Here is a 14,494-nt window from a genome sequence, read left to right on the forward strand (position 1 = left end):
TGGGAGAAGATTCTTGTGTATTCAAGGGAGTGTGTGAGGGAGTTTCACATTGTTTCTCTCTCCAACAAGCACTTGAGTTGCTCCACGTGTCAATGTTCATCTTGAGGGAAACTTTGGAAGAAGTTAGACCCCTTTAGTCTCAAAGGGTCTTTGACTACTTCGTTACACCGGGGCTGGTGAAAGTGATTTGACTACTCTGCCTCACCAGGAGGGTGAAAGTGATTGGAATAATATGCCTCACAAGGAGGGTTAAAAGTTATTGGCTACTTCACCTCACCAAGAGGGTGAAAGGGATTCTAACTTCTCTACCATACAGAGTTCCTTAAAGTAATTTTGTAAGGGCTTTTATACCTAATCAGAGCGCCCCTAGCCCATGAGAAATCTAATGCACAAATCACATCACAAGCAAAGTAGGTATAATAACATAATAAACATCATCACAATAGATCCAATCAAAGCAAGCCAATTTAAGTAACACTCGTGCCACTTACAAAAGTATCACATCACAGAAGAAGGAAAGGAGAATCGTCGGCCCTAATCCTAGAGATAGAAGTGGTGTAAAAAAAAATCTATTTGTGTGTAGTAGGCTCATGTGGCTTTAGATAGTTCTTATATCGGGTAGTTAGTTCAAATTGCCTAGAGTTCAGATTTGTTGAAGGTCTGAAAAGAAAACTTTTATTAAAGTTTAAATATTATTGGATTAGGATTCATTTTAGTTAATTTGGTTTGTTGATCCATTTTAATTCTTAGGATAGTGATCTTTAAAGTTTAAATTGTATTAATGGATTTTAGATGGTTCGAGATCCTCTTATACATTAGGTTAAGTGGTTCCGAAAGGTCACTATTAGAAATAGGCTAGGTTTGGTGGTTCTAGCATTTTAGTTAAATATTAGACCATAATAAGAGTAGTTAGGCTTTGAGTTTTTTATATTTAAAGTTTTCTAGACAAAGTTATGAATTTTAAAAGTTTTGGGCAATTAATGAATTGCCGAAATTGCTTAATAAGGGGTATTTTAAAGGTTTTGATCCAAATCAGCTCCAAACTACTTGGAATCACACCCAAAGGTCAAAAATGACCTAAGAAGATGTTCCTAAGTGTTTGGGGAAAATTTAGAATTGTTAATTATTTAATAAGGGCAAAAAGGTAAATTTTAGGTGAGGTTGAATTAAGGTTTATATTAAAGCTCAATTAAGGAGCCCTACTTATCTGAGGTTAAGGAAAAAATTTTGAAGAGTTTGAGGTATCACAGGTAATTTTTTGAGTTATAATGAATTTATTATAATTTTTTGAAATTATCAAGGCTTAATTAATGGGCAAATTAGGGGTTGTTAATTAAGGGGCTTAAAGGATCCTAAAAATTTCTCAAAAATTCTAAGAGGTTTAGGATGTCACTAAGTTTAGTTTTTTTAAGTTTCAAGTCATTCAGAAATCTACCCTAGTTCTTAGAATTTTTTTAAGTTCATTAGACGAGTTTTTAATTATTGTCCTTAGGGTGTCACTATGTTGAATGGGTTTAAAGTAAGTTTTGGATTAACCCTCAAGGTAACAAGTGAGAAAATGCATAAATAAAGTGAAAAAACCAATCCTAATATCTAGGAGGGCCTAGAATAAGTATTCGTGCATCCTACACATGAAAAAGACTAATAAAAAGATGACTATACACATTTAACAATATGATTTGTGAATGATTGAGACTCAATCATCAACTAATCCACCTCCCCATGAATGATATTCATAATTATAACTAATTTTTAAGATTTCATGAATGGATCTCTCAAAAGAAAGTAATTTAATTTAATAGATAGTTTTAAAATAGTTTAAAATACATATGTATTAAGTATATAAATACTTATGAAAATAGTATAATTAAAAATAATTTCCATTTCATAGGTGTTTGTGAGATCCTCTGGTCACTCCAAAAGGAGATTCAAAATGATTTGAAAGTAATTTATAATTTCAAAATAATTAATATAATAATTATTTAAATAATCAACTAATCAAATAGTAGTAAAAATAATCCATAAAAGGTATTTTTTTTGCTACCTAAAAGTCATTTAAAATAAAATACATAATTTTTTAAAGAAAATGAGGTATTGTAAAAATCTGATTTAAAACAAATTACTAAGAATTTTCAAAGTTTTATGCATTAAAAGATATTTTAAAATATTTTAAAGAAACTAATAATTAAAATAATCATCAAATCAAATTGAATTAAATATTTAAATTTCTAAAATTTAGAATAATCTATTAAAAATAATTTTGGGGGGTGGGGGTAAAGATCACGACCTAAAATGCGCTTAATGAAAAGCTAATTAACCCTAAGTGTCCTAGACTAGGGTTTAAGTTTTCACATTATTTTATGGATAGTTAAACCCATTTAATGGCTTGTTGCACTTGTAGATTGTCCACACTCCTATTTGTAGAACAAATAGCATTTTTAAATGCGTTGGATCAACAAGAAAATGCGTTGGATGTTCTAATACATTTTATCGACAGAGAACTCGCCGTCGCCGACTTTGACTGATCGAATTTGACTTGAAAAGGGTGGGGAAAGGTTTTGGGGGCTCTCACACCAAAGATCTCAGATTAAGGAGATTTGGAGAAAGAGCAAGGGTAAAAAGATCTCCTTGAAACCCTAAACTTCTCTATTTATAGGTCTAAGTCTTGCATCAATGGTTGGGATTGAATCTCAAGCCAATTAGGGGGGAAAATAAAATGATTTTGCTGTGGTTTTGAATTTGGTATGATTTGAAATGAAATCAATGCATTAAAAGGGTTTAATTTAGCTTTAATATGTTAAATTGACCTAATTATATCTTGGTTTGACCAAGTCAAGGTTTGACTTGGTCAACCTAATTAATTGAGTCAAGGAGGATGGGGTTTGAGCCAAAGAAGGGTTTGAATATGTTTGGATTTGAATTAGGCATAAATGGGTCTAAATGGGTCAACCTAGGTTGATATGGTCAACTAGGTTGACCTAGGACATAGGTCTGGGCCCAATAGGTTGGGCTTGACCCATTGAACCTAAGGGAGGTGAGAGATTAAGACTAGAAGCCATGAAATTGATTTGAGATCAAATGGAAGGAATTTGAGTTAATTTGGGTCAACTCAGGTTGACCTGGTCAACCACGTTGACCCAGGCCCTGGATCAGGGCTCATCAAATTTGGTTTGACCCACTGAGTATAAAGGAGGTGGTCTTGGGGCCTGGCTTGGTCAATTTGACTAGGTCAACTCCTTTGACAAGGTACAGGGTGAAAATAAGGTCAACAATATTCAAAAACAAAAAATATTTAACATTTGATTTGAGTTATATTTTTTGCCTTCATGTTAAAATTTTATTTGCTTGTTTATTTTAAAAGGGATTTTTGAAAAATATTTTAAAAATGACAATTCACTCTCCTCTTGGTGTGTCATTCCATAGTTTTCACAACCATCTATAGAACTTTAAGTCAATCAATCTTATAGTGTCAAGAAAATAAACAAATTTTTACGATCCTCATGAATGTTTTATAACATGATGAGGCGCACCAAATTGATACAATATTTGAGTTATAATTTTTATTTTCATGTTAAAATTGAATTTGGTTGTTTATTTTAAAGGAATTTTTGAAAAGAATTTTAAAACACCCATTCACCACCCTCTTGGTGTTCCATTCATAGTTCAAGTGGTTCCATAACCATCCATTAAACTTTCAGTTAATCAATCTTAGAGTGTCGAGAAAATTGAATAATTTTGGTACTCTTCAAATCTATGTCTTATATTATGACGAGGCACACCAAATTATTATAGGATTTGATCATGAAAAGATGTAATATCTTATTTTAATTTATGTCAATGGAATGGCTTCAACTAGTTTAGAGAGGTAACTAGTGGTAGCTAGTATTAATATATAAGCCTTAATGTGACCCATGATATATGTTACCTAACATTTGAATAGCCATGAAGCAATCAATAGCTATAGGAAATTTGGGAACATATGGGGGATAGGACCATACACTTTGTATTAATAAGACTTCTTTTAGAAGATGATATTGTCATGTATGATAGTGAGCCAACAATATTTCAACATATCGGTTTTTAATTTTATTTTGGGAACTAGCCTCACATAAATTTTCATAAACTTTACTTATAAATTTTTGGGCTTCAATTTCTTCAAGATAATGAGAATGTTTTTGGTTAAATGAGAGATAAAATGGAAAATTATTAATCAATATAAATGACAATGTTCTCTTTTAGATTTGAGAGGTGAGGGAATGATTCGAGGAAAATCATTCTTAACAAAGATAATCAATGAAAACTTGTCAGTGATTGTCTTGATCAATAAATGAACTTAAGGCTTGCTTCTAGTTCAATATGTAAAGAAGTATAAATAAGATTGAGACGAAATATGTCTATGATATAGAAGGACCTATATAGATCCTTTTGTAGATTTAAAATTTATTTTTCCAACTTTGCAAAAGTATTGGCTTCATTATTATGGTGCCTAGGTATTATTACAAGAACAATAGTAAGAGCATTACCCTGTAGTGATGAGCTTAAATATTAAGCTTTGATACTTTATAAATTTTAGCTATTTAACTAATGCCTAATTAAGAATCACCTTGTATCTTAATTCTCTTAATATTTATTTGAATGGCATCTTATACGTTTATAAGATGGCTTCATAATATAGCTCATTATTTGCTTTCAGATTTAATAAAGCATATTGATATCAAATAATTATTTGATTATGATGTATAATTATTAATCCAATTCCTACTCTTATTCATTGAATTTTATTAGAAATGTTAAGTTTGATGGAAGAAGCTCCAACAAAATATCCCAATCCTAATTTTCAGTAGATAATAATTGCTTGATAGAAAGGTTGATGTTTAAAAGCGAATTAGTAGGCACAAGATACACTAACAAAATCAACCAATACTTCTCCATTGATCACTTGCTATGGCATATATGTGATTTCACATTATAGTAAAATAATTACACATCTTCTTAAACTTCATGATAATTTTCATCTAATCTTCAGGTATTGTAAAATAATATATATTTTCTCAACTTTTATATATTGAAAATCAAAACAAAACAATGTTTCTCAATGGTAGCTCATTTCATTTGTATTGGAATAAACCTGTAATTAATGTAATATAAGGCATTTTCTTTGCCCTATTTAATTACTTGATCTGAAAAAAGCTCATACTGATTCATCTAAGACTACTATATAATGAATCATGGGTTATTATTCTTGGGAAAGCTAAGATTGGTGTTAATAATTTATTTTTACTTATTACCAAATACTTCTTAGCATGATTTGTCCCTACAAAATTAGTCATTTTTTGTTAATGGTGCAAGTGGCTGGCATCTACCTAAAATATGTGAAATGAACCATCTCAAAAAGCTTAACCATCTCAATTATTTTAAGCTCCATTGTGGCTCCAACTCTAAAATGTCTTTAGTCAAATCTCTTGTAAAGAACAACAAACTTGCAGAATTTTAATTAAGAAACTCTAAATACACATTTTAATTGATTCATATTCAGTATGTACTTTCTAATACTTAGAAATATGATTCTCAAATAAGTAACATGATCATCGATATGCTTACTTTTAATAGCAAAGTCATCGATATAATATTCAACCTCATAGTGTAATAGATAATCTAATATTTGTGGCATGGGGCATGAATGTATAATTATTAGTGAAAACTTTATCATATTTTATACAATCCTCTTTTGTTTTAAAAGTTCCTCACTTAATGATTTTGTGTAGGAGAATTTACTTAAATAGCTAAAAAAATCAAAGAAATTCCCAAACACCATGACATACAAGCCCAAAATTTATCCCAAGACAACAAGCTGGTGCTGCAGTGTATAAAGTACCAGTGCCGCAGTACTAGAACTCAAATGCCACAAAGCTGACCTGGGTGCTATAGTGCCAAATCACCTGAGTTTCATGGTCGCACAATTAATTTTACTATAATAAAAAATAACATGGCAATTCATTCAAAGTGTCACAATGGAGAAGAAAATGAAGCCTACAACAGTATCAATATCATTGTTGTGGTGCTAGTATAAATATAAATAATATTGTCAAATTTTTTATGGAGGCTGGATATTTACTCTTGTAATCGGTCTTATGTAGTATCTAGTGGAGGGGAGAAAGTGTGTGTATGCCAAGGAGAGTGGAACCTACTGTAAGGAGATTGTGTAATTAGTGTTTAAATGACATTATTGGTTATATCTTCTCTTTATCTTATAATGTACTTTTTAAAAATTAGATGAAACTTTAACTACTTATTTTCATCATAATGTCTTACTAAAACTCTTATTTGGGCTTATATTTAGTTGAGAATCATGCTTGCATAGATCATATCTCAAAACTTTTAATAATTCGATGTTGTTTATAGTTCTTTCTTGCTTCATTTGGATTGTGTATATGCCAAGCGCAACCTAAAAATTTAATGTGATCTATGTCCTCAATGGATACATGCTAGAATCAATTAGGAGAATTAGAATATATTAGTACCATGCATAAACATATGGTCGATAGGAATCTTGGGTCATTAAGGAGATACAAAATTGTCGTGAAGTGTACATTTGCTAAAATTCCAAGGAGTTCGACAAGATGAGGAGTTTCTTATGGTCTAATATATGGAAACAAAATAAGAGATCAACCCATGTGTGCATGAATTCTTAACTCACATAAGTTTAAGGCCCTTCTAAACATAGCATTTCCTTTTGATAGACTTAGTTGATAACTTACCTTAGCACCACCTTTTAATTTTTAAGGTAAGATAAGTTGATCAATTCATAGGAGTAATACTAGAGTGATATTGAGATTATCCTAATCCTTGTGGAAGCGATACTCACTCAAGTTTGTATTACTTGACATGATACATGAAATTGCCCAGTTTCCATGAAAACCCTAAATTAACATAGAGTTCTAGTGCTGTGAAAGCAAACCATCAATTATACTAGTGTTCTTCAATCCAAAAAGCATAACTTTGTATAAGTAGATACCTTTAGGTTCTGAATTTAAAAGAACACTCATCTTCAAGGGTCTTAATTTAATTTATCAAATTAGCCATCCAATAATGAGAACATATATCTATTAGAAGCTATGTTGGCATTAACTTATGAAAAGATAAATAAAATTCATCCTTCAAGTCTCTAAAATCAATGGAGACTTGAATATAGCTATTCATCTTTAGAACTAGGAAAATTCTAGTAAGCTAAGAAAGATATCATTCTTCTCAATTGAAATAAATGTTAATTAATTTCCTAGTTTATTTAAAGATTGAATTTTCATAATCAGTATGCCACGTCTTTGATTCTTTTTTAACATGTGAAATATCAGGATTAACTTAAAACTCTGGAGAAATTATTTCAGGAAGTAGACTTGGCCTTTTGGAGTAAAAATAAGAAAAATTGTCTCAAAATGCATTTGAGCCATGAACTAGTTGTTGATATAAATCCTTTAAAAGGAGTGTACTAATAAAGTTAGGATAAGAATCATAATCCATACATGGAGTACCATCACCCATGACTGAGGGTTTATTAATAGCTTTAAGAGGGATATCATATGTATCATCAATGTTTTCTACATCATTGACTAGGACAAAAAAGTTAGAAACCATCATGCACATGATAATTAATCTCTTAGTTCATTTTTAATCATTATTTTTTTACAAAATCTAATCCTCTATTTCATTGACAGTGCCTATCATAAACTTAAACACAATTTAGTTTAGATTTTAAACCTTCAAAGGAGGGGAAAAAATGTATATCTTTCATTTCTACTGAAAAATCTAATTCAAATAAAAGAATTGCATTACTATGTCACATTGGCACACTATAGAACAAGTTGGAATCATCTTGAGAATATTTCCCAATGTGTTTATACATAGTCTTTAAAATAGATACATTTAATGCATTATAATTTAAAAGGCAACTCAGATAGTAATTATTCACTAAAATGATGCATACAAAAAATAAGCAATGCATTAAAGTTTTGGATATGTCATCATCGTCATCATTTGATTCATGCATTGGTTGTATATATTGAAGATATACTACCTCTTGAGGGTCCTGATAGTTTATCTAATGTTTATTTTCATTAACACCACTAGAAGAATTATAGTATAATATAAGAACTTATATCTTATTTTGATTCTAACTTCGAAGACGTCGAACCTTAACCTCTCCCTCTTGTTGTCATTCAGCCACCTCAATTTAAGGAAAACAAAATTAAGGGTTGAACTTTTTTGTTTTTGTTTTTAAATGAGAAACTATAAGAAGATTAGCTCAGTAAATTGGCTTCCTTTTAGGTATAAATTATTTGGCAACATTTTATATACCAATATCATTTATAATAATAAAAACTTCCAATTTAGAAAAATTCTTCACCACCATCAATGTATTTAATGCATTTATGTATGTTAGAAGGTATTATCTCTTAATTTTTATTGATAAAGATTCCCTAACAAAGAACTAAATGATATGTTGTTGAAATTTTTCCTCGATCTTAAAATCACCAAATTACAAAAATAATGTGATAAATAAAGAGTATTATGATATTGTTTATCAAAACCTTCTAATTTCTTTGTATTTTGAGAAAGTAACTAAATAGTACATAAAATTATGAAATTAAAAGGACAATCTTGATCAACTTAGATATAGTTCAAGATATTTCCATAAATTAATGCAAAAACATACATGGGTCAGTTATGATTAGTTAATTTTAAGGTTGTCATTTTTAAATGTAATATGAGGTGGTCTTTAATGGGAAGTCATTCTTTCAACTTTTCTTTTGTGAAATTTTCTTAAGAAACTTTTGTTTTATTAAAGCCTTTATAAGCATTCCACAAGGCTTAGGGGACAACATTATGTTATTATAAACACTTAGTAGGGATAGATGTTTCCTTACATGGACCAACAAATTATAGTCTAATTTAGGATGTGGGGTAGATACTTTAGATATGTTTTAACATTCGAGAAGAGTTTCAAAAAAATTTGGGTAACAATATTCTTACCCTTTCTTAAGTTATTTGCTTACAAAAATTAAGCCTATTGTATTTTACAGCTTCTAAAATGAACTTGTTTAAATTGATATAATAGATTGTCATTTTAATATTCTAGTGTATCCAAATTTTATTCTTGCATTTTCTTTTGAAAGTCTTTCATATTGAAGGAAGAATTTGTTATTTAAATTTTTTATAATAATTTTATTCTTCATTAAAATCTTCAATATCAAGGTTAAGATGATGGGCGCCATTGGTTAAAGAAAGTCAAGGTTCCTCTTATCTATCTTTGATGTCATATGTTTTCTTCGATGTCATATGTCATGTTATTAAGCATTAATAAAGTAAATTGCAGTAGAAGAGAAATGATAAAATAGATATTTTATTTCAACAAATTATACAAATTCTAAAAAATGGTTAAAATTATTAGAATTCAAGCTAACATTTAAACATAATGCAGTCAATAATAATAGTTCCTTGAAATCTAAAATGAGGATGGTAAGTTGGGTCACTAGATTTGCTAACCTTATTGGACTTTTAGCCTTAAAAACTTTCATAGCTGATTGTATTGACATTTTTAAGAGTTTCTTAAGAAATTTTTTTTTTTCAAGGAATAAGTTTCATCAAACATTCTTGGAAAGTCAATTGGGGCTTCCTAGGATGAAGATTAATTTTTGTTAGCTCAATCATTACTACTACCTTCTTTTGCTTCACTTGCTTAATAACAGTGGAAATGATATTTTTTTCTCCACTTATCTAAAATGTAGTAGAATGAAAATGTTTCTTTTAATTATTTTATGAGTACTTCTCTTGTAGACTTAAAGATGATGTTTCACCTTAAGAGCTAGACATGTTTGTAAGAACTTTTTTAAACATATGGACAAAGGATAATCTTATTAACATTATGACAAGACTAGTGATGCATTCTATTGGAAGAGTATCTACATGACTCTCTTGGAGATGTTGTATACATTTCATGATAATATTCCTTCATCTCTGAATATAATTAGCTAAATCTCATAATGATTTTTCAGAGTGGTCATTAGGCTGTGCATGTGTGTTGTGTTTGCACACATTTGGCTTTACTTATGTTTATATTATATAATTAGATGTCAAATGTTATTTCAATTTTTCTACGATGTAAATCATCTTTAGAACATAAGTGCACATTATCATATCTAGTAATAAAATGATGAATATAGTGCCAATCCCACAAGGAAAAACTCAAAGTATCCTACGTTCTCAGGATCAGAGAAATTTTGCTCCTCATCTTTGTCAAGCTCATCGAAGCATAAGTTAGGATCCTCACTAAGAATAGTTAAACAATCTTCTTAAGAACTCATAATCCGAACCCCCATATATATGAACTATGTTTAAAATTTCCTAGTTATTCTTATATTCCTTCGTCGAGGATTTAGTTCACACTATATTTTTAATTTATGCACTTCTTATATATAAACCAATTGAAGTAAGAATAATTTATAAATAGGGTGGATTAAATAAACATTAAATCCTACTCTAAGAAAAGCATGACTTTTAATTCATCTTAGATTCAAAATTTGATTAGCTACATGGGCAGGCATTTATACACATAATAAAAATATTTAACACAACAATTATTATATTATACTAACTTCTTCACAATTACAAACACATGATATAAAATAAAATACGAGAAATAAAGTTTGGAAATGATTGGAAGTAATGTTACAATTCTTTGCTCACTCCTTTACTTTGCACTACTCTAATACTAGACTCAAGTACAAGAAACACAAGCTACACACTCCCATATACAACACACACATTCACAAAATGACACTACAAAATAACCCCTCAAAATTTCCAACTCCTAAGGTGACTATTTATAATTATTTCTTTTGAACCTGCATTGAGATGTGGTTGAACTGGTGCTTTGGTTAACGAATGCTTACTTTAATTCACCAGTCCAACTAACTCCTGTCATAATGTTGGGGAATTTGGCATTATGACCCTTCGATATGGCATTGTGGAACTAACTGGATAGCATATCAATGCTAAGATCTCCACAAGCTTTTTGCTAAGCTCTCAATGTAGCACTGAAGGTGTGGTCCTACATTGTTGGATTGAGTTCTAGTACTGCTTTTGTGGTATTTTGGTAATGGCTCAATCTTCTTAAATTATAAAAAATTTCCACAAAAAACATAAAGATTAAAAGAAAAAAAATAACATAATTATAGGTAAATAAAAAAATAAATTTTATCTTAGAAAATTCACCTAAACATCAAATTATTACTTGTCCTCAACTAATTAATATTGTACTAGGATAAAATTACTAATATTTTGCCTTTGAGTATGGTTTGTGGGAAAAAAATAAAATTAATAATCTAAGTGTTTATACAGTACAAAAGTTGGAAGATTTTCTTATAAAATAATTTTTAATTTTCTAATCCCTTATTTTAAATTAATATTCTTTTTAAACTAAGCTCATATGAAGATATTTTTGGCTAGTTTACTTATGTTTACTAGAATTTTTGGAGTTGTTGAAATTTATTATTTAGTTTATTCTTAAATCTATCTAATAGCTTTTGTTAAGTTTTATGATTCCAATAATTTCTTTAGGGGTGTAATGAATATTATGTTTGTGAAAATTATAAAGCTCCTAAAATGATCAACATCACCTCTAAGATAAAGTTACAATCTTTGACCATTGACTTTGAAAATATGGGTAGTTTAGGATCACTAATATATTCTACTTCATAATGATATAGCTTTACTATAGTGAATAATCTGGACCACCTGGACTTTAATTTTCCTATAAATAATTTCAATCTTGAGTTATGCAGAAGAACTTTTTTCCTAGGCTCCAATTCTTTTTTAATGAGTTTCTAATCATACCACTTATTAATTTGCTCCTTATACAACTTTGTATTTTCATAAGTCTCATGTCTAAATTTCACTAACTCATTTCAACTATATTAAACTATTTTCCTTAACAACCTTAAGATTATAATTCAATTCCTTCACTACCCAAAAATCTTTATGTTCTAATTCCAATGGCAATTAATAAGATCTTCTAATTATTAATCTAAAGTGAGACATTCCACTAGGTGTTTTAAATATAGTATTATAAGCCCAAAGTGTTTCATTTAATTTCACAACACCCAATCTTTCCTATTAAGACTTAGAATTATTTATATTATTCTTGTAATCTTCCTATTTCTAATTTCAGCTTAACCACTAATTTGGGGATGATAAGTTGTTGCTACTCTATATCTTATGCCATATTTTAAATTTAATGACTCCACTCTTTTATTACAAAAATGACTTCCCCCATCATTAATAATCATTTTAGGTACTCCAAATCTAGAAAAAATATTTCTCTTAAAAAATTAATAACAAACTGAGAATCTATTTTAGGGTAGTTACTTATTTAATCCACTTGGAGACATAATCAACCACTATTAGAATATTTTGATTTTCATATGATTGCACAAATGATCCCATAAAACCAGTACCCAAATATAAAAAATTTCTACTTCCTTCACGAAGCTAAGAGGCATTTCATTTCTTCCGGCAATGTTACCTACCCTATGACACTTAGCACTTTTTTAACACATTCATTTGCATCCTTAAATATGATAGGCCAATAAAATTTAGGTTGAAGAATTTTAGAAGCAATTTTAAAACCTCCTAAATGACCTCTATATTTTGAATCATGACATTACCTTATTATTTATTTAATTTCGCTTTTTATGGAACATCACCTAATAATTTTATCTTTACACCTTTTAAAAATAGCAGTTCATCCCAAATTAGAACTTAACATCAAGAAAAATAATATTCCTTTGGGTATAAGACATGTTAGTGGGAATAACATTACTAACAATGAAGTTCATAATATCAACATACGAAGGCATATCATATGAATGCACAAAAAATAAATGTTCATCAGGAAAAATCTAATTAATTTCACAGTCATCACATGCAAGTTTGTTTAGTTCTATTCCATATAAGTAATCAGCCACATGGCTTTAATTTCCTTTTCTATCAAGAATTTCTACATTAAATTCTTACAACAAAATAATTCACCTAACCAATATATGCTTAGCATCCATTTTTACTATAAGAAATTTAATATCAAAATGATCAGTGTAAATTAGAACACAAGTGCTAATCAAATAAAATATAAACTTATCAAAGGCAAAAATAATAGCTAATAGTTCTTTTTTAGTGGTTATATAGTAAAATTGAGTTAAATTTAATATTATTCTAGCAAAATAAATATGATGAAACTTTCTATCTTTCCCTTTCCCTAACACAGCTCCAATAGTATAATTACTATGATCACAAATAATTTCATAATATAGTGTCCAATCAAGTGTAATCATAGAACTTGCAGTGATCAAGTGATGTTTCAAAAAAAATAAATACTTTTAGGCAGTCATCATTAAAGTCAAAAGGGGCATCCTTCTCAAGTAAATGACAAAAAAGTTTTGAAGTTTTAGAAATATACCTAATGTATCTTTTATAAAATCTGAGGTGGCTTAAGAAGTTTCTAATTCCTCTAACATAAGTGGGTGGTGAAAGTTTTTTCAATTATTTAAACTTCTCTATCTACTTTTAAACATTTCTTAGAAATTTTATGGCCTAGGACAATGCCTTCAAGTACCATAAATTGGCATTTCTCCTAATTTAGTATCAAATTTATTTCAACACATTTTTAAAACCAGAGGTAAATGTTCTAAGCAAGAATCAACAGTGGTATAAAAAAAAAGATAATTTGTCTATGAATTTCACAATGCCTTGCTTAATTAAATTAGAAACAATGGACATAAAACACCTCTAAAATGTAGCAGGGATAGTACACAAGTCAAAAGGCATCCTCTTAAACAAAAATGATCCATATGGACTAGTAAACATGGTCTTATCCTAGTCTTCTGGTGTTATAAGAATCTGGTGGTATTCTAAATAACCATCTAAGAAGAAATAAAAAGGATGCACATCTAACCTATTTAATATTTGATCAATAAAATGCAAAGGAAAGTGTTCCTTCCTACTTTGTGTAGCTTTCTGTAATTTATACAAATTTTCCATCCAATAATTGCTTTAGTAAGTATTAGTTCATTTTTTTTATTTGCAACAACAATTAAACCTCCTTTCTTGGGAATAATATGAATACGACTTACCCATGCACTATCTAAAATGGAATAAATCAATCATACATCTAACCACTTATGTATCTCCTTTTTAACTACTTCTTTTATAATAAGGCTTAGCCTCCTTTAAGGTTCTTCTCTATTAGAATCTTATTTATACATAAGGATGGATTTAGTGTGAGAGCTCGTTCCTTTGATTTGCCGTCCAAGATCTGATTTTCCTTTCAGGATCGTCCGTGCCGATTTGGGATCGTCCTGGGACGATCAGTGCATGGCAAAAGTCAGTGAGCAAGGGTTTTTATCGTCTGAGAAAATTAATTATCGTCCTGAGATATCGTCCTGGA

The sequence above is a fragment of the Dendrobium catenatum genome, unplaced genomic scaffold, assembly GCF_001605985.2.
Source record: "Dendrobium catenatum unplaced genomic scaffold, ASM160598v2 fragScaff_scaffold_1338, whole genome shotgun sequence".
In the NCBI taxonomy this organism is placed as follows: Eukaryota; Viridiplantae; Streptophyta; class Magnoliopsida; order Asparagales; family Orchidaceae; genus Dendrobium; species Dendrobium catenatum.